The sequence below is a fragment of the Canis lupus genome, chromosome 6 (assembly GCF_003254725.2).
Source record: "Canis lupus dingo isolate Sandy chromosome 6, ASM325472v2, whole genome shotgun sequence".
NCBI lineage: Eukaryota > Metazoa > Chordata > Mammalia > Carnivora > Canidae > Canis > Canis lupus.
Genome location: NC_064248.1, coordinates 61289742 through 61310822, shown reverse-complemented (window position 1 = coordinate 61310822; position 21081 = coordinate 61289742). Strand labels below are relative to the sequence as shown.

At 38.0% G+C, this 21081-nt stretch overlaps 1 long non-coding RNA gene across 3 annotated transcripts in view; it reads right to left on the bottom strand.

Annotated features, from left to right (window-relative positions):
* LOC112640940 (uncharacterized) overlaps positions 1-21081 on the bottom strand; it is a 93481-nt gene that overhangs the window by 70391 nt on the left and 2009 nt on the right. For all 3 annotated transcript variants that reach the window (XR_004816337.2, XR_004816336.2, XR_004816339.2), the window contains exon 2: positions 1370-1474. This is a non-coding gene — a long non-coding RNA (uncharacterized LOC112640940). The remainder of the gene's footprint in view (positions 1-1369; positions 1475-21081) is intronic.

Here is a 21081-nt window from a genome sequence, read left to right as displayed (position 1 = left end):
AGGTATGTTATATGACTTGCTTTTTCCCCTTAAGAATATAGCTTAGGGATTTTTTCCATAAATGGGTGATGAGTATTAAGGAGGGCATTTATTACAATGAGCACTGGGTAGTATATGTAAATGATGAATCACTAATTTCTACTCCTGAAATCAATATTACATTTTATGTTAACTAACTAGAATTTAAACAAAAATTTAGGGAAAAAAGCAATATTGCAAGACAATATTTGTTTGCTTATCTTTGCATAAACATGACTTTGAATAGATTTCTATAAATAGAATTTCTGAGTCAAAGAGCTTATATGTTGTAAATTTTGACAAATATGTAAATTACCATTTCAAATATCTTGATCATATACTTCCTCCAACAGTGTATGAGAGCACTTGCTTTCCTACATCCTCCAATAACACTGGACATTAATGCTGACTCTCTGTTTAACTCCTGACTGAAAAATATAAATAATAAAAGCTATGTAAGGTTGTAGGATGACAAAGGAAAAATTTAAAAATATGAGCTCCCATTACCTCACCTTTAATATAATAATTTAACAGATAATGTCTAAGGTTGAAACAGATAGTTTTTTAAGAAGGGAAAAAAAAAAAAAAAACTCATACAAAATTACTCTAATGACTCCAAGAGGGATCTTGTAGTATCTAATCTCTCTCATATAGAAGAAATACATGAGGTTTAGCTATTCACTTTTTTTTTTAAAGATTTTATTTGAGAGAGAGAGAGAGAGTATGTGCACAAGTGGGTTGGGGAAGGGCAGAAAAAGAGGGAGAAGCAGGCTTTCTGCTCAGCAAGGCTCCATCACAGGACCCAGGAATCATGACCTGAACTGAAGGCAAATGCTTACCGCTGAGCCACCCAGGTGCCCCTGCTGTTTGAATATTTCTAATGAGTAGGAACTGTTTATTAAATCAATAAAACCGCTACTCTAAAATCCAAAAAATAAAAATAGAAAATGTTATAAGTACATACACAGACTGAAAATCCAAGCAGTAAAGGAAGATACAAATGAAAAGTGAAAAGCTCAAACCCTTCTCACTCCTTACCACTGTACCTTTCCCCAAAAGAATCAGTGTGGTTTATTTATATTTTTTTAAGCTATGCATATACAATGTACTTATATAAGTACACACATTCCTTTTTTATTTACACAGAGGACTCAAAAATTGTTCTGCACCTTGCTTCTTTTAAAAAATACACCTTGGAGATCTTTCCATATCAGCACTTTTGGATACACATGTCCACTGCAGGTCCTTGCTTCCCTACTCACACAGTGTTTGCAATACTTCATGAAGAAAAAATTCCAACAGACCAACCAGAGTACAAGGCAAGTATGTATGGAAACTGCCAATCACTTACACCATGGAACAGGATGACAGAAGGAAAGGGCAATCCATAGTTCTTCCTTTTAGTCTTTCCTCACTCATTAGTAAGCCAAAGGTAGAGAATAATGGTACAATGTGCCTATATCAAGAAACAAAATTTTAGAAATTAAATTAGATTTGTGCAACACTTCCACTATTTTGGTAATAATGAAATGTAAATGCATATACACCTATGAGATACAAATTGTGTCAATGATCAAAAGATCATTATGCATACATGTTAAATGTTCTTATATTTTCATTTTAAAATTGGCATTATACAATATGAAGATGTATAGTAAATTCATGCTAACAATTTAAATTTTTAGTTTTTCTTGTTTAGAATTATGTTCAATAGCAAATAAAACACAAAAACACTATGAAAGTTGAAAAAGAAACCACAGAAGAAGGGAAACCACAGACTAGATAACATTTTAAATTAGACAAAATTTATTTTTTATTTTAGTGCCTTTGAATGGCACTTTCCTCCTGCTCCTTGAACTGGGGGGCTTCATACTTTCATTTGTACCGTGCTCTGCAAGTTTTGTTGCTGCTCTGTTTATCATCCTAAAAACTGAGAGGAAGTTGCAATGTAGTAGAAAGAGCCCAGGAGATTTTCAGTTCTTGCCCTTCAGTAGCATGGCAGAGATTGATAGTTGTTTGTCCTGTAACTATTCTTACCTTCTTCCTTACTAAGAGCACCACTGTTTTGTTCAGGATAACAATGGGCCTTGTTAAATATTAGTATTTTTAAACAGGGCACATTGGATTTACCAAACTCTATTGTATAATAAGAAACCAAATGACCCAGGTCTGGCCAATGACGTAAATGAAAGTTTACTAGATGGGGCTTGTGAAAAAGTTATTTTCTTGATTTAAAAAAAAGAGAAAGCAGCCTCAGTTGGCAAGTACCTTCTTCCTCACCTTTCTTTCTTTTTTCAACCTTAAAGATATATGTGATGCCTGGAAATATGAAACCATCTTGTGAAAAAGAGGATGAAAGCTACATGCTAAGAACAGCAAAATTGAAACACAGAAAGCTGTCCCCCGCCCCGAGCTGCCTAGTAAGTGAAGCTTACTTATTTGGGTAAGTCACTGTACCCAGGTTTCTGTTAATGGAGCTGATCACAATCAGTCTCTAATACCAACAGACTAGATAACATGAAAACTCTTCCACTACACCTGGTGGGTGAGATGCAGAAAGAAATTTTTTTAATGCATGCTTGAGCTTACAAAAATAGAGGGAAATACGTAAACAGCAGAAATAAAGAAGGAACTGAACATCAGAGCCTGGAGCACACAATATGACCCTGTCTAGAGTGGGGAGGGGATAGGTAAGGAAGGTACTGGAATGTTTAAACCCATATGATAACTGAAGATAAAATTTTGAGCACTTGCTGAAAGCAGAAATTAGAAACTATAAGCCCTTCCTCATACTCTCTCCCTACATACATAAATTAAAACTCTGGGAAGTTGGGACACCTGGGTGGCTCAGTGGTTGAGGGTCTGCCTTCAGGTCAGGGTGACCCCAGGATCCGGGATTGAGTCCCACACTGGGCTCCCTGCAAGGAGCCTGCTTCTCCCTCTGCCTATGTCTCTGCTTCTCTCTCTGTGTGTGTTTCTCATGAATAAATAATCTTAAAAAAAAAAAAAAAAACAACTCTGGGAAGTTGTGTATCCTCAGTGAAAGGATAAATTAGACAAAATGTACCCCCTAGCACACCAAGAGGACAGAGAAGCTTCTCTGTCATGGCATGAACTCTGAAAAGAGAGGAAAAATGGTCTTCCAAGAGAATGTATCATCATGATTTGTGTTCCAGGAGGTTTGGGTTTCAAATTTACAATATCTGAATAATCCTGGAACTTCTAAGTCCAGAAAGAAATTCATATAAAAATTGGTCTCTGGCCAGGGATAACCACAAGGATCTGTGACAGAAGCAAATTTTTTTAAAAAATTACTAAAACTTAGTTCTTTTTTTAAAAAAAGAAGCTACAAGACATAAAAGGAATCATCAGACATGACAAACAACAGTATTAGATTCCTGGGCAGCCCCGGTGGCGCAGCGGTTTAGCACCGCCTGCAGCCCAGGGTGTGATCTGGAGACCCTGGATCGAGTCCCACGTCAGGCTCTCTGCATGGAGCCTGCTTCTCCCTCTGCTGTCTCTCTCTCTCTCTCTCTCTCTCTCTCTCTCTGCATCTCTATGAATAAATAAATAAAACCTTAAAAAAAAAGTATTAGATTCCTAATCACAAAAGATTGCATCTGTATGATAGCATTTATGTAGTTTAAATATAAATTAGTAGAGTTCCATATATAATCAGTGAAGATATAAAACACAATAGATTTAATTAAGCTAATTTAAAAATAGTGATTAACTCTTCAGAAAGAGAGGCAGGGAAAGAATGTCAAAAAACAAAATTAAAATTAAAAAAAAAAAAAAAAGATGAAGAACTGATCCAGATTCAAGGAGGATTGAGCAACATGACAGCTGGGTGCAACACCTGATCTTAGCTTGGGTGCTTTTGCTATAAAAACATTATTGGAATAATTGGCAAAGCTTGAAAAAGCTTTCTGGCAAAGGATGTACAGAAGTTTTTGTACTATTTTTGCAATTTTTTGTTTGTCTGAAATTATTTCAATATAAGACAATTATTTAAAAAAAAATAAAAAAGATGGGTTCTAGTTCAACATGGTGATGTAGGAAGATTCTTAACTCACCTCTTCCCACAGACATACCAAATCTACAGCTACTTATGGAACAATTTCCTCTGAAAAAAACTAAAGCCTGGCTAAGCAGTAACTACACATTGGGTAAAAAAGCCACATCAAAGCAGGTAAAAGAGGCAAGGACACAATCTTGCCATAAGTTGCCATAAACCTCACCTGGAGTGTGGAGACCTATAGTCAGGAGGGAAATTCAAAACCTGGAGCTTGTCCTTGAGGAGCAGAATTTGAACCCATATCCAACATCCCAACTTTTAAGATCTGCACTTGAGAGATGAACCCCCAAAACATGGAGCTTTGAAAACCAACAGAGTTCCCACCATAAGACTGTAGCAATCTAAGAAACAGCTCTCAAAGGGCTCACATCATGCTTAGACTCAACCACCCAGAGCCCAGCTCAGAAGCAGCTGATACACTCAGACTTTAAGTGAAAAAGGTTCACCTGCTTATATTAAGCATTGGCCTGAGGGGCAGACATCTAATTTGATACACTTAAGAGCCTGCTGAAACCCTCTCTGGGGAAAAAGACTGGTGGGCAGCATTGTCACACTCTTCCACTGCCTTGCTCTAGCCAACAGGCACAATCTCTTTCTTTTTTCTTTTTCTAGTGGATGCTATATTTACATTCTTCCAAGGGGCCTATGGAGCTACTCAGGGAATTTAGCCAGTGGATGCCATCTTTGTACTTACCCTTTGCCTTGAAACAGCTTGCTATCATCTCCCAGAAAAAACCTCCCATAATACTCTGGAGCCCCAATTCTTGTGATTACTGCCCAGAGGCACCTCTAGATTGTCTAGCTCTGGTAGCCAACAGGGCTTATGCTTACAATCCCAAAGGACTATGCATACTTGCATACTTTAATAGCTGCTGCCTGATGGTCTATCTTCCAATTAGCCTGAATCTAGGTGCTGGTTGAGATCCTCCCCTTTGTGACACCAACAGGTTTTGGCATACCCTCAGCTACCGGGAGCTATTAAAAATATAATAGGTAGCTTAGACAATTACAAAGGTCTGAGAGAAAACCAAGAGCTAAGGCAGGGTTGAATGGCAACATTCATCTCCTACACAAGGCCACCACTTCAAGACTGGGAGAGGTAGATATTTCTTCTAATACAGAGAAACTAAGTCAAGAAAAAATGAAGAAACAGAAGAATATGTTCCAAATAAAAGAACAAGATAAAACCTCAGGGGAAAAAAAAACCTTAATGAAGCAGGGGTAAGTAATTTATCTGATATAGAGCTCATAATGGTCATAAAGATGTTCACCAAACTTGGGATAAGAATGAATGAACACAGTGAGACTTCAACAAAGAGACAGAAAATACTAGAAAGTACCAACTAAAAGCCACAGAACTGAAGACTACAATAACCAAACTTAAAAACAGACTAGAGTGGTTCAACAGCAGGCTAGATGAACAAAGTAAAAGTTTCAGTTAGGGACACTTGATGGTGGCTCAGTGGTTGGGTCAGATGATAATCCTGGGATCAAGTCTCCAATCAGATTCCCCACAAGGAGCCTGCTTCATCCTCTGCCTATATGTCTGCCCCTCTCTCTGTCTCTCATGAATAAATACATAAAATCTTAAAAAAAAAAAAAATTTCAGTTAATTTGAAGATAGGACAGTGGACTTCATCCAATCAGAACAACAGAAAGAAAATATAATGAAAAAAAGGGAAGATAGCTTATGGGCCTTGGGGAACAACATCAAAAGACTAACATCCTATAGGAATCCCAGAAAGAGAAAAGAGAGATAAAGGGATAAAAAATTATTTGAAGAAATAATGCCTGAAAACTTTTTTAACCTAGAGAAGTAACCAGATATCCGGATCCAGGAAGCCCAGAAAGTTCCAAATAAGATGACTCCATGGAGACCCATACTAACAGATATTATAATTAAAATGTCAAAAGTCAAATACAAAAAAGAGAATCTCAAAAGCTACAAGAAAAAGACAACTTGTTATGGACAAGCAGATGTTTTTTGTAAAAACTTTGCAGGCCAGAAGGGAGTGCCATGATTCAAAGTACTGAAGAAAAAAACTTCCAACCATGAATACATGAATAGTTATCATTCAGAACTGAAGAAGAGGTAAACAGTTTTCTAGAGAAGCAAAAGCTTAAAAAGTACATCATCGCCAACTGGCTTTACATAAAAGGGCAGATGGATTTCTTCAAGCTGAAAAGAAAAGGTGCTAATTAGTAATAAGAAAACATATGAAAGATATCTCACAGGAAAGGTAAAAATACAGTAAAGGTAATGGTACTAACTTATAAAGTTAGTATAAAGGTTAAAAGAAAAAAGCGGGGCGGGGGTGGGGGGGCGGGCAAGACAGCGGAGGAGTAGTGTCCTCACCTCACCGGGCCCCACCAACTTACCTGGATAACTTTCAAACCATCCTGAACACCTACGAACTCAACCTGAGATTTAAAAAGAGAACAGCTAGAACGCCTCAGAGAGAAGGGTTTTCGCTTCTAGCAAGGTAGGAAGGTGGAGAAAAAATAAAAAAGAATCCAGTGGGGGAGGGGCCCGTGTGGAGCCGGGCTAAGGGGGTGGCGAGAGCCTGGGGACAGGGGGGCCCCCAGCACCGGAGAAGTGGGAACTTTAAAAATCTGCACCGGATTCTTCCCCAAGGGAAAGGCGCTCAGCAGGGAAACCCGGCAGGACCGCAGAGGGGACAAGAACACCTCCAGTCTCCCGGGGTCGCCCGAGGAGGGGCGCAGGAGAGAGCGGCCCACACACCCCCGGCCGAGCTCAGTAAAGGGCTGGAGCCCGCGCCCGGGGGTCCTGGGGAGAAGCCGGTGGGTCGGGGGGGTGCTCCGGGAGGAGGGGGCTGCACCCTGCTGCCTTGGGGGCTCCCGGGAACGCAATCCCAGGGTCCCAGAGGACACGGTCCAGGATCCTGTGTCCCCCCCCCCTCTGGGGACAGGCAGAGGCAGGGAGGGCACAGGACAGTGGGGAGCTCCTGCCCCCGGCGCCCCCAGGCTGTGCGGATCAGCGCCCCCCACCCCGGGAGCACGTAGGCCAGTGCGGACTGGGAGCTGCGGTGGTTACTGCGGGAGCTGACTCCAGGGCTGGGGACCTGGCCACCGCCAGTGGTGGTGTTCCTCCTGGTATCACCCTGTGCCTGGGAGTGGCAGGGCCCCAGAGAACAGGGGCCTCACGGGGTCAATAGCTCCCACTGAGCCCGGCACTGGCGGGGCGGGGCAGCTCCCCCAGGTGCACACACCTGAGAGTCAGCACAGCAGCCCCTCCCCCAGAGACCAGCTGGAGGGACAGGGGAAGAACAGGTTCTTGGCCGAGCAGTGCTGGAAAGCTCCAGGGGAAGTCAAGGGATCTAAGTATATAGAACCAGAGGGTACCCCTCCTATTTTTTTTCCTTTTTCCAGTACAACTTGTTTTTATATCAGAATGTAAATTTCCAATTTATTTCTCTTTTCCCACCTTAACTACGATATTTTACCTCCACTTCATTTTTAAGATTCTTCCTTTTTGACTTTCATATTTCAATGACAGGTCCTAGAGGATTTTCCACCTCTAGATTCCCTTCAACATACTCAACTTAATTTTGGGAGATATACAAGATTTTTTTGTTTTGTTTTGTTTTTTGTTTTCTCTGGCTCATTTTGTTCTACAATGGCAGAAGTTAATACCTTTTAAAACATGACCAGCATGCACCCAGAACCTAATGGTGCTGGTTCATTCTGTGAGATTTATCATTCCCATTCTGCTGTGCTCCCCCCCCACAAGTATTTCTGGTTTATATAAATTTGGGACTGAGCATCTTCTAACACACAGAACTTAATATACTCAGAAACAAGAGGATCACCCTCTAGAGCCCCTCAAGCAGACTACATATTCCCTCCACTACAACTTTGTCACCACCACCACCTCCCAGTCCACCCTGGTTTTTTTTTTCTTTGTTTTTTTTTTTTTTGTTTTTTTTTTTTCTCTTCAGATTCTTGGCCTTTTACTTCTTACTACTTTAAAATTTGGTTTTCACTTTAGTGGTCCTTTTGTTTTATTTTATTCTGATCTTTGTATTAAATTCTGGTCTCTGACCTCAGCAGAATCATCTAGGGTGAAATTTACTTAGGTTGTGGTTGATAGTCTTGACTCAGCCCACTCATACAGCCACTCTGCATTGAGCAAAATGACGAGAAAGAAGAACTCACCTCAAAAGAAAGAATCAGAAACACATAATTTGGATTACAATTCGATGTCAAAAGAAGCACAATTATAAAGCTAATGGTGGCTCTGGAAAAAAGCATAAGGGAATCAAGAGACTTCATGGCTGCAAAATTTAGATCTAATCAGGCTGAAATTAAAAATCAATTAAATGAGATGCAATCCAAAATGGAGGTCCTAATGACAGGGTTAATGAGGTAGAAGAAAAAATGAGGGACATAGAAGACAAGTTGATGGCAAGGAAGGAGGCTGAGGAAAAAAGAGAAAAACAAAAGACCATGAGGAAAGGTTAAGGGAAATAAATGATAGCCTCAAAAGGAAAAATCTACATATAATTGGGGTTCCAGAGAGTACCGAGAGGGACAGAGGGCCAGAAAGCATATTTGAACAAATCCTAGCTGAGAACTTCCCTAATTTGGGGAGGGAAACAGGCATTCAGATCCAGGAGATGAAGAGGTCCCCCCCCAAAATCAATTAAAACCGTTCAACACCTTGACATTTAATAGTGAAACTTGCAAATTCCAAAGATAAAGAGAAAATCCTTAAGTAGCAAGAGACAAGAGATCCCTAATTTATATGAGGAGAAATATTAGATTAACAGCAGACCCCTCCACAGAGACCTGGCAGGCCAGAAAGGGCTGGCAGGATATATTCAGGATACTAAATGGGAAGAACATGCAAGCAAGAATACTCTATCCAGCAAGGCTCTCATTCAGAATAGGAGGAGAGATAAAGAGCTTCCAAGATAAGCAGAAACTGAAAGAATATGTGACCACCAAACCAGCTCTACATGAAACATTAAGGGGGTCCCTGTAAAAGAAAGAGGAAGCCCAAAGAAATAATCCACAAAAACAGAGACTGAATAGGTATTACGATGACACTAAATTCACATCTTTCAATAGTATCTCTCAACGTGAATGAGCTAAATGATCCCATCAAAAGATGCAGAGTTTCAGACTGGATAAAAAAGCAAGACCCATCTATATGCTGTCTACAAGAGATTCATTTTAGACCTAAGGACACCTCCAGCCTGAAAATGAAAGGGTGGAGAACAATTTACCATCAAATGGTCCTCAAAGAAAGCTGGGGTAGCAATCCTCATATCCAATAAATTAAAGTTTGTCCCAAAGACTGTAGTAAGAGATGATGAGGGACACTATATCATACTTAAAGGGTCTATCCAACAAGAAGACCTAACAATCATGAATATTTATGCCCCTAATGTGGGAGCTGCCAAGTATATCAATTAATAACCAAAGAGACAGATAATAACACACTAATAGTAGGAGACATCAACATGGCACTTTCTGAAAATGAAAGATCTTCTAAGCACAACATCACGAAAGAAACAAGAGCTTTAAATGATACACTGGACCAGATGGATTTCACAGATATATACAAAACTTTGCATCGGAACACAACTGAATACACATTCTTCTCAAGTGCACATGTAACTTTCTCCAGAATAGACCACATACTGGGTCACAAATCAGGTCTCAACTGACACCAAAAGATTGGGATTGTCCCCTGCATATTTTCAGACCATAATGCTTTGAAACTAGAACTCAATCACAAGAAGAAATTTGGAAGAAACTCAAACATGTGGAGGTTAAAGAGCATCCTGCTAAAAGATGAATGAGTCAACCAGGAAATTAGAGAAAAATAAAAAGATTCATGGAAACTAATGAAAATGAAGATACAAACATTCAAAATCTTTGGGATACAGCAAAAGCAGTCCTAAGATGGAAATACATAGCAATACAAGCATCCCTCAGAAAATTGGAAAAAACTCAAATACACAAGCTAAGCTCACACCTAAAGGCACTGGAGAAAGAACAGCAAATAAAACCTATACCAAGGAGAAGAGAGTTAATAAAGACTCGAGCAGAACTCAATGAAATAGAGACCAGAACTGTAGAACAGATCAACAAACCAGGAGTTGGCTCTTTGAAAGAATTAATAAGATAAACCATTAGCCATCCTTATTAAAAAGAAAAAAGACTCAAATTAATAAAATCACAAATGAAAAAGTAGAGATCACAACCAATACCAAGGAAATACAAAAAATTTTAAAAACGTATTATAAGCAGCTATATGCCAATAAATTAGGCAATCTAGAAGAAATGGACGCATTTCTGGAAAACCACAAACCACCAAAATGAACAGGAAGAAATAGAAAACCTGAACAAGCCAATAACTAGGGAGGAAATTGAAGCAGTCATCAAAAACCTCCCAAGACACAAAAATGCCAGGGGAATTCTATCAAATGTTTAAAGAAGAAATAATACCTATTCTACTAAAGCTGTTCCGAAAGATAGAAAGGGACAAAATACTTCCAAACTCGTTTTATGAGGCCAGCATCACCTTAATTCCAAAACCAGACAAAGACCCCACCAAAAAGGAGAATTATAGACCAATCCCCCTGATGAACACAGATGCAAAAATTCTCAACAAGATACTAGCCAATAGGATCCAACAATACATTAAGAAGATTATTCACCATGACCAAGTGGGATTTATCCCCAGGATGCAAGGCTGGTTCAACACTTGTAAAGCAATCAATGTGATAGAACATAACAAGAGAAAAAACAACCATATGATCCTCTCAATAAGATGCAGAGAAAGCATTTGACAAAATACAGCATCCATTCTTAATCAAAACTCTTCAGAGTGTAGGGATAGAGGGAACATTCCTCAGCATCTTAAAAGCCATCTACAAAAAGCAAATATCATTCTCAATGGGGAAACACTGAGAGCCTTTCCCCTAAGATCAGGAACAGGACAGGGATGTCCACTCTCACCACTGCTATTCAACATAGTACTAGAAGTCCTAGCCTCAGCAATCAGACAACAAAAATAAATTAAAGGCATTCAAATTGGCCAAGAAGTCAAACTTTCCCTCTTTACAGATGACATGATACTGTACACAGAAAACCCAAAAAACTCTGCCCCAAGATTGCTAGAACTCATACAGCAATTCGGCAGTTTAGCAGGATACAAAATCAATGCCCAGAAATCAGTGGCATTTCTATACACTAACAATGAGACTGAAGAAAGAGAAATTATGGAATCAATCCCATTTACAATTGCACCCAAAGCATAAGCTACCTAGGAATAAACCTAACCAAAGAGGTAAAGGATCTATACCCTAAAAACTACAGAACACTTCTGAAAGAAATTGAGAAAGACACAAAGAGATGGAAAAATATTCCATGCTCACGGATTGGAAGAATTAATATTGTGAAAATGTCAATGCTACCCAGGGCAATTTACACATTCAATGCAATCCCTATCAAAAATGCCTTGGCCTTTCTTCAGAAAGTTGGAACAAATAATCTTAAGATTTTTGTGGAATCAGAAAAGATCCCGAATAGCCAGGGGAATGCTGAAAAAGAAAACCAGAGCTAGGGGCATCACAACGCCGGATTTCAAGTTATAGTACAAAGCTGTAATCCTCAAGACAGTGTGGTACTGGCCCAAAAACAGACACATAGATCAATGGAACAGAATAGAGAACCCAGAAATGGGCCCTCAATTCTATTGTCAACTAATATTCAACAAAGCAGGAAAGACTATCCACTAGAAAAAGGACAGTCTCTTCAATAAATGGTGCTGGGGAAATTGGACAGCCACGTGCAGAAGAATGAAACTAGACCATTCTCTTACACCATACACAAAGATAAACTCAAAATGGATGAAAGATCTGAATGTGAGACAAGAATCCATCAAAATCCTAGAGGAGGGGCAGCCTGGGTGGCTCAGCAGTTTAGTGCTGCCTTCAGCCCAGGGCCTGATCCTGACAACCCAGGATCGAGTCCCACGTTGGGCTCCCTGTGTGGAGCCTGCTTCTCCCTCTGCCTGTGTCTCTGCCTCTCTCTCTCTCTCCCTCTCATGAATAAATAGGTGAAATCAGAAAGAGAGAGAGAAAGAAAGAAAGAAAAGAAAGAAAAAAACAGAAAAAAGAAAGAAAGAAAAGAAATCCTAGAGGAGAACACAGGCACCACCCTTTTTGAACTTGGCCACAGTAACTTCTTGCAAGATACATCTATGAAGGCAAGGGAAACAAAAGCAAAAATTAACTATTGGGATTTAATCAAGATAAAAAGCTTCTGTACAGCAAAAGAAACTGTCAACAAAAATAAAAGACAACCTACAGAATGGGAAAAGATACTTGCAAATGATATATCAGATAAAGGGCTAGTATCCAAGATCTATAAAGAACTTATTAAACTCAACAGCAAAGAAACAAACAATCCAATCATGAAATGGGCAAAGGACACGAACAGACATTTCACCAAAGAAGACATACACATGGCCAACAAGCACATGAGAAAATGCTCCACATCACTGGCCATCAGGGAAATACAAATCAAAGCCACAATGAGATACCACCTCACACCAGTGAGAATGGGGAAAATTAAGACAGGAAACAACAAATGTTGGAGAGGATGTGGAGAGGATGTGGAGAAAGGGGAACCCTCTTACACTGTTGGTCAGAATGTGAACTGGTACAGCCACTCTGGAAAACTGTGTGGAGGTTCCTCAAAGAGTTAAAAATAGAGCTACCCTACGACACAACAATTGCACTGCTGAGGATTTACCCCAAAGATACAGATGCAGTGAAAAACTGAGACACCCGCACCCCAATGTTTATAGCAGCAATGATCACAATAGCCAAACTGTGGAAGGAGCCTCAGTGTCCATTGAAAGATGAATGGATACAGAAACTGTGGTCTATGTATACAATGGAATATACCCAGCCATTAGAAATGACGAATACCCACCATTTGTTTCAACATGGAGAGAACTGGAGGGTATTATGCTGAGTGAAGTAAGTTAATTGGAGAAGGACAAACATTATATGGTCTCATTCATTTGGTGAATATAAAAAATAGTGAAAGGGAGTAAAGGGGAAAGGGGAGAAAATGAGGGTGAAATATCAGAGAGGGTGACAAAATGAGAGACTCCTAACTCTGGGAAACAAACGGGGGGTAGAGGAAGGGGACATGGGAGGGGGGATGGGGTGACTGGGTGACTGGCACTGAGGGGAGCACTTGACGGGATGAGCATGGGGTGTTATACTATATGTTGTCAAATCGAACTCCAACAAAAAAATATATATATCCCAAAAAAAGAAAAATTAAAAGTAACTATAACTATAATAATTAGTTAAGGAACACACAGGATAAAAAAATGTAAAATGTGATATCAAATACATAAAACAAGGGCGAAGGGAAGGACACTAAAAATGTAGAGCTTTAGCATGCAAACAAACTTAACTTGTTATCAACTCAAAATAGACTGCTATATATATATGGGTTATTATATGTAAGCCTCATGTAACCACAAAGGAAAATCCCATAGTTGATACACAAAAGATAAAGGAACCTAAGCATACTAAAGAAAGTCAAACCACAAGTGAGAGAGCAAGAGAAGAAAAAAGGAACAGATGGGAACTACAAAACAGCCAGAAAATAATTAACAAAATGTCATAAGTACATAATTATCAATAATTACTTTAAGTGTAAATGGAATAAATTCTCCAACTATAAAACCTAGAATAGTTAAATAGGTAACAGAACAAGAGCCATTTCATGTGCTTCCTACAAGAGACTTCAGATGTAAGAACAAATAAGACTGGAAGTAAAAGGATGAAAAGGGAATTCTATGCAAACGAAAGCCAAACAAACTGGGGTCACTATATTTACATCAAATAAACTAGGTTTTAAAGTAAAGACTATAATAAGAGACAAAGGGCATTACATAATGACAAAAGTCAATCCAACAAGATAATTTAATATTTGTAAATATTTATTGATCCAGTATAGGAATACCTAAATACATAAAGAAAATGTTCATAGACCTAGAGGGAGAAATAGACAGCAATACAATAATATTTGAGGACTTTATTACCCCATTTACATCAGTGGATAATCCAGACATAAAATCAGTAAGAAATATTGGCTTTAAATGACACATTAGGGGCAGCCCGGGTGGCTCAGCGGTTTAGCACCACCTTCAGTCTGGGGCCTCATCCTGGAGACCCAGAATCGAGTCCCACGTCGGGCTCCCTGCATGGAGCCTGCTTCTCCCTCTGCCTGTCCCTGCCTCTCTCTCTCTCTCTCTCTGTCTCTCATGAATAAATAAAATCTTATAAATAAATAAATAAATAAATAAATAAATAAATAAATAAATAAATAAATAAATAAATAACACATTAGACCAGATAGACCTAACAGATTTATATAGAATATTCCACCCAAAAGCAACACAATACACATTCTTCTCAAGTAGACGGGGGGACATTCTCCAGGACAGAACATATGTTAGGCCACAAAATAAGTCTTAATAAGTTTATGAAGACTGAAATCATATCAAGTATCTTTTCTGAACACAATGATATGAAACTAAGAATCAATTACAAAAAGAAAACTGGAAAATTCATAAATATGTGGATATTAAAATGCTACTAAACAACCAACTGGTCAAAGGAAAAATCAAAAAATGCTTTGAGACAAATGAAAATGGAAATACAACTGACCAAAATGTATGCACTGCAACAAAAAGAGTTCTCACAGGTAAATTCATAGCAATAAATGCCTACCTAAAAGAAAAAAAACAAAAAAACAAAAAAACTCAAACAATTTAACTTTACATTTCCAGGAACTACAAAAAGAAAAAGAAACAAAACCTAAAGTTAGGGCAGCCCCGATGGCGCAGCGGTTTAGCACCGCCTGCAGCCCAGGGTATGATCCTGGAGACCCTGGATCGAGTCCCATGTCAGGCTCTCTGTATGATGCCTGCTTCTTCCTCTGCCTGTCTCTGCCTCTCCCTCTCTCAGTCTCTATGAATAAATAAATAAAATCTTAAAAAAATAAAATAAAAAACCTAAAGTTAGTAGAAGAAAGGACATGAAGATCAGAGTGGAAATAGAGACGAAGAAGACAATAGAAAAGATCAATGAACATAAAAGCTGCTTCTTTGACAACAAAATTGGGAAATGTTTAGCCAGACTTACCAAGAAAAAGGGAAGATTCAACAAAAGTCAGAAATGAAAGAGGAGATGTCACAACTAATACCACGGAAGTACAAAGGATTACAAGAGACTACTAAAAACAATTATGTGCCAACAAACTGGACAACCCAGAGGAAATAAATTCCTAGAAACATACAACCTACCAAGACTAAATCATGAAGAAACAGAAAATCTGAACAAACTGATTACTTAAAAGGAGATAGACTCAGTCATCAAAAACCTCCCAAAAAACAGAAGTCCAGAGCCAGACAGATTAGATTCAGTGGAGAAGTCTATCAAACATTCAAAGTACAGTTAATACTGATCCTTCTCAAACTCTTCCAAGAAATAGAAGAAGGAATGCTTCCAAACTCATTTATAAAGCCAGCCATTACCCTAATACCAAAACAAGACAAGGGTACCACAAGAAAAGAAAATTACAGGCCAATATCCCTAATGAACATAAATGCAAAATCCTCAACAAAATATTAGCAAACCAAATTCAACAATACATTAAGGATCATATACCATGTTCAAGTGGGATTTATTCCAGGATGCAAGGATGGTTCAACATCTACAAATATATCAATGTGATATACTACATTAACAAAATGAAGTGTAAAAATCATATGATCATCTCAAGAGATGCAGGAAACATTTGACAAAATTCAACATCCATTCATGATTGAAACCCTCAACAAAATAGGTTTGCAAGAAACATATCTCAACACAGTAAAGGTCATATAAGAAAAACCTATGGCTAACATCATAGTCAATGGTGGAAAACTGAGAGCTTTCCCCCCTAAGATCGGGAACAAGACAAGGATGTCCACTCGCCTCACTTTTATTCAACATGGTACTGTAAGTCCTAGCTACAGCAATCAGACAACAAAAAGAAATAAAAGGCATCCAAATTGACAAAGAAGTAGTAAAACAGTCACTATTTGTGGATGACATATTATACATAGAAACCCTAAATACTCCACCAGAAAACTGTTAGAACTAACAAAGAAATTCAGTAGATATGCAGGATACATAACCAATATACAAAAATCTGTTGTGTTTCTAAACAATAATAATGAACTAACAGAAAGAGAAATTGAGAAAACAACTCCATTTACAATTTCATCAAAAAGAATAAAGTACCTAGTGATAAATTTAACCAAGGAGGTGAAAGATCCGTATATTGAAAACTATAAGACATTAACAAAAGAAACTGAAGAAGACACAAATAAATAGAAAGATATTCCATACTCATGGATTGGAAGAATCAGTATTGTTAATATGTCTAAATTACCCAAACAACATACAGATTGAATACAATCTCTATCAAAATTCCAATGACATTCTTCACAGAACTGGAACAGACTATCATAAAATTGGTATGGAACACAAAAGACCCTGAATAGCTAAAGCAATCTGAATAAGGAAGAACAAAGCTGGAGGCACACTCTCTGATTTCAAACTGTATTACAAAGCTATAGTAATCAAAATAGTATAGTATTGTCAAAACACAAACACATAGATCAATAGAACAGAACAGATAGCCTAGAAATAAACCCACACATATATGGTCTATTAATTTATGACAAAGGAGCCAAAAAGAATGGGGAAAACATAGTCTTTCCAATAAATAGTGACAGTAAAATTGGACAGCCACATGTAATAGAATGAAACTGGGCCACTATATTACAATACACACAAAAATTAACTCAAATGGATTAAAGACTTGTATATAATACCTGAAACCATAAAACTCATAAAGAAGACATGAGCAGTAAACTCCTTGACATAGATCTTAGTGATGATTTTTTTAAAATCTGACACCAAAAGTAACAAAAGCAAAAACAAACAAGTGGCGCTATTTCAAACTAAAAGGCTTCTGCATAGCAAGGAAAACATCAACAAAATCAAACGGCAACCTACTGAATGGGAGAAAATATTTGCAAGTCATATGTCTGATAAGAGGTTAATATCCAAAATAAAGAACTCATACAATTCAATAGCAAAAAAAAAAATTCCAATTAAAAAATGGGCAGAAAATCTAAGTAGACATTTTTCCAAAGAAAATATTCAGAGAGCCAACAGGTACATGAAAAGATGCTCAACATCATTAATCATTAGGGAAATGCAAATCAAAACCACTACTTCACACCTATTAGACTGGCTATTTTCAAAAGACAGGAAATGACAAGTGTTGGTGAGTATGTGGAAAAAAGAGAACCATTGTGCACTACTGGTGCAAATGTAAATTGGTGCAGCTACTCTGGAAAACAGTATGGAGATTCTCCAAATGCAAATGTAAATTGGTGCAGCTCCTCTGGAAAACAGTATGGAGAGTCTCCAAAAAGAACTACCATATGATCTAGCAATTCCACTCCTGGGTATTTACATGAAACAAATGAAATGAAAACACTAACTCAAAAGATATCTGCACCTCCATGTTCCTTCATTACAGTATTATTTATAACAGCCAAGATACTGAAATAACCTAAGTGTCCATCAATGGATGAATGGATAAAGAGAATACGTGACATATAACCCAGAATATTATTCAGCCATAAAGATAATAAAATATTGCCATTTGTGACAACATGGATGGACTTATTGTGCTAAGTGAAGTCAGAAAGACAAATACCACATATCACTTATATGTGAAATTTCCACATTTTATCCTAATGGGAGTGGCAAAATTTTACAGTAGGGTTTGCAGAGTGTGAAAAGGAGTTAATTAGGAAGTAAAGCATTTCAAGGCAATTATAACGGTTCAATGGAAAGGGGCAATCATGCATTGGTAGTAGCATCCACCTACAAGTTTGTGCAATTTTCCCTAACAATGCTTGACAGTTTGAGAGCATGCAGAGAAAACATTCATTTCATAATATAGGTTGATGGGTCAGAAGGATACAGGGAACTGAGAGTGCTGGTGAGAGTTAAAAATCAGTAGGATAGTAATGAGCCACCGGCCTGCAGGCTTTGATGATAGTAAGAACACACTAAATGAGCAAAGGCATCAGAGAGATCAAATGAGAGGGAATTTTGGTCAAAATAAATTTCTAAATTCAAGATTTCAAGATAGCAGAGTACAGGGTGAATTATGGCAACAGAATTTTAATTGGCCTTTCTACCTGTCTTTGCCCTTCCCCCGTTCATTATCCACACTGCCGAAAACATATTTTCCAATAAAAGTATCATCTCTCCCCACCCTCAAACTTCAATCCTCCAGATGAATTCAATCAAAAGCCAACTGAAAAGTCTTAATTATCACCTCTATTACCCTGTTAGTTAATATCTCCTTCCTCTCACTCTTGCCCAATCCTTTTTTTTTTTTTTTAATTTTAAGATTTATTTATTTGAGAGAGAGAACACATACAAGTTGTGAGGAAGGGCAGAGGGAGAGAGAATTCAAAGCAAACTCTCCATGGAGTTTGGAGCTCTATGGAAGGTTTGATCTCAAGGACTCTTACATCATGACCTGAGCCAAAACCATGAGTCCAACCCTCAACCTACTGAGCCATCCAGGTACCCCTCCCACCATTCTTATTCAAACTTTCATAGTTCTAGTTTTCACATTGTGTTTTACTTTACGAGTCTGTCTTCCCCACTAGATTCTGAATTCCTTAAAAGCTGGAACCAAGTTTTAATCTTCTTTTAATCCATATTTCAACAGCCTTCCTGATATATTCAACTCTGGCATTTCTTGTTTACTCATCTTTAATGATGGTTTGAGGAAACTTTTTTCTTTTCAAATTTTTATTTAAATTCTAGTTAATATATAGTTTATATATTAACTATATAACTATATAGTTAGTTAATATTAGTTTCAGGAGAACTTATTGACTCATCAGTTATATATAACACCCAGAGCTCATCATAACAAGTGCCCTCCTTAATAGTCCTCATCCATTTGGCCCATCCCCTCCACCTGCCTCCATCAACCCTCAGTTTGTTCCCTATCTTTAAGAGTCTCTTATGGTTTGCTTCCCTCTCTTTTTTGTTCTTCCCATTGGTTCATCTGTTTTGTTTCTTAAATTCCACATACAGTATTTGTTTTTCTCTGATTTATTTAGCTAGGCATAATACATTCCAGCTCCAACCACATCATTGCAAACGGCAAGATTTCATTCTTTTTGATGGCTGAGTAATAGTCCACTGTATATGTATCACATCTTCATCCATTTATCAGTCAAAGGACATCTGGGCTCTTCCATAGTTTGGCTATTGTTGATAATGCTGTTATAAATATCAGAGTAGGAGCACCTGGGTGGCTCAGCTGGTTGGGCAACCTGCTCTTGATTTCAGCAGGTCATGATCTCAGTGTTGTGGGAATGAGCCTGACATTGGCTCCAGGTTCAGTGTGGAGTCTGCTTGTCCCTCTTCCTCCCCACCACTAGTGAGCTTTGCTCTCTTTTGCTCTCTCAAAAAAATAAATGAAATATTCAAAAAAAAAAAAAAATCAGGGCGTGTGTACCCCTTTGAATCTGTATTTTTGTATCCTTTGGGTAAATATCTAGTAGAGCATTTGCTAGGTCATACAGTAGTTCTATTTTTAACCTTTTGAGGAAACTCCATACTATTTTCCAGACTTGCTGCACCAGTTTGCATGCCCACTAACAGTATAAGAGGGTGGGGAAAACACTTCAGGCTACTTGCCCATTTTTGTGGTTTATTTAAAACTAAATCAATAATATGATCTACAATTACACTTAACCAGCCACACTGTAGTATGTTACCATACACTGATGCAAATAATTAAAGGAGATTAGTTATTTCGGTTCTTCCAAGTTTTGAAACTCCCACTCTTCCCTTAGGATACTTCATTTACTACTTGTGACATGTGTTTAAATTATGAGTGCAAACAAAGGACACCAGTGTCAACCTGTATTTTTGAAAAAATTAATGAAACAAATTTTTCCCATGTTAGATAAAATACAAACCAAACTTCCAATATTTTTTCTGCACTCTAGTGGATCATATTGCACACCCCAATGAAGTACATATACCACCACTTTAGATGTCATTGGTTTAGACATGAGGTAATGAACACCTTGTCAGCCACTAGGAAAAAAAAAAAATTAAAACGCATATCATACTACCTACTATACCATTTTTATAAAGGGTTTATTAAGCTATAAATTTTGGAGAACACTTCAGGTATTCAGTACTTTGTATGATTTTTAAAATACTGCTTTCATAACACTTTGTACTGGAATAAGTTAGTGTAGGTGGCAGAAAAAGAAAGCATTAAAAGTTGATCTAGAACTCTTACAGAAAGACCAAACCTCGAAATTAGAATTCAGGTTACTAGGTACAGGCTGGAAGTGAACATTTAAAAGCACTCTGGATTCCTCCTTGGCATTTCACCACACTTTGCTTATTCAATTTCTGTTTTACCAGATTAGTCACAAACTCCCGTGACAGCAAGGGCTATCTGTCTTGTTGCCTGCCATATTTCTAGCCACAAGACTAATGCTGTATGGCACATAGATGTCCAAAAAATATTTACTGAATGAATGCATAAAAGAATGAAGTGGTGGGCAGCCCCAGTGGCTCAGCAATCTAGAGCTGCCTTCAGCCCAGGGCCTGATCCTGGAGACCCGGATCGAGTCCCGTGTCGGGGACTCTCTCTCTGTGTCTCTCATTAATTAAAAAAAAAAAAAAAAAATCTTAAAAAAAAACAAAAACGAAGTGGTATAATTGAAGTCATGATTAAGAAACTAATGAAAGAAAAGAGAACAAAAAAGTGCTAAACATTCAACTTAAAAAATATGTACAGTAAAG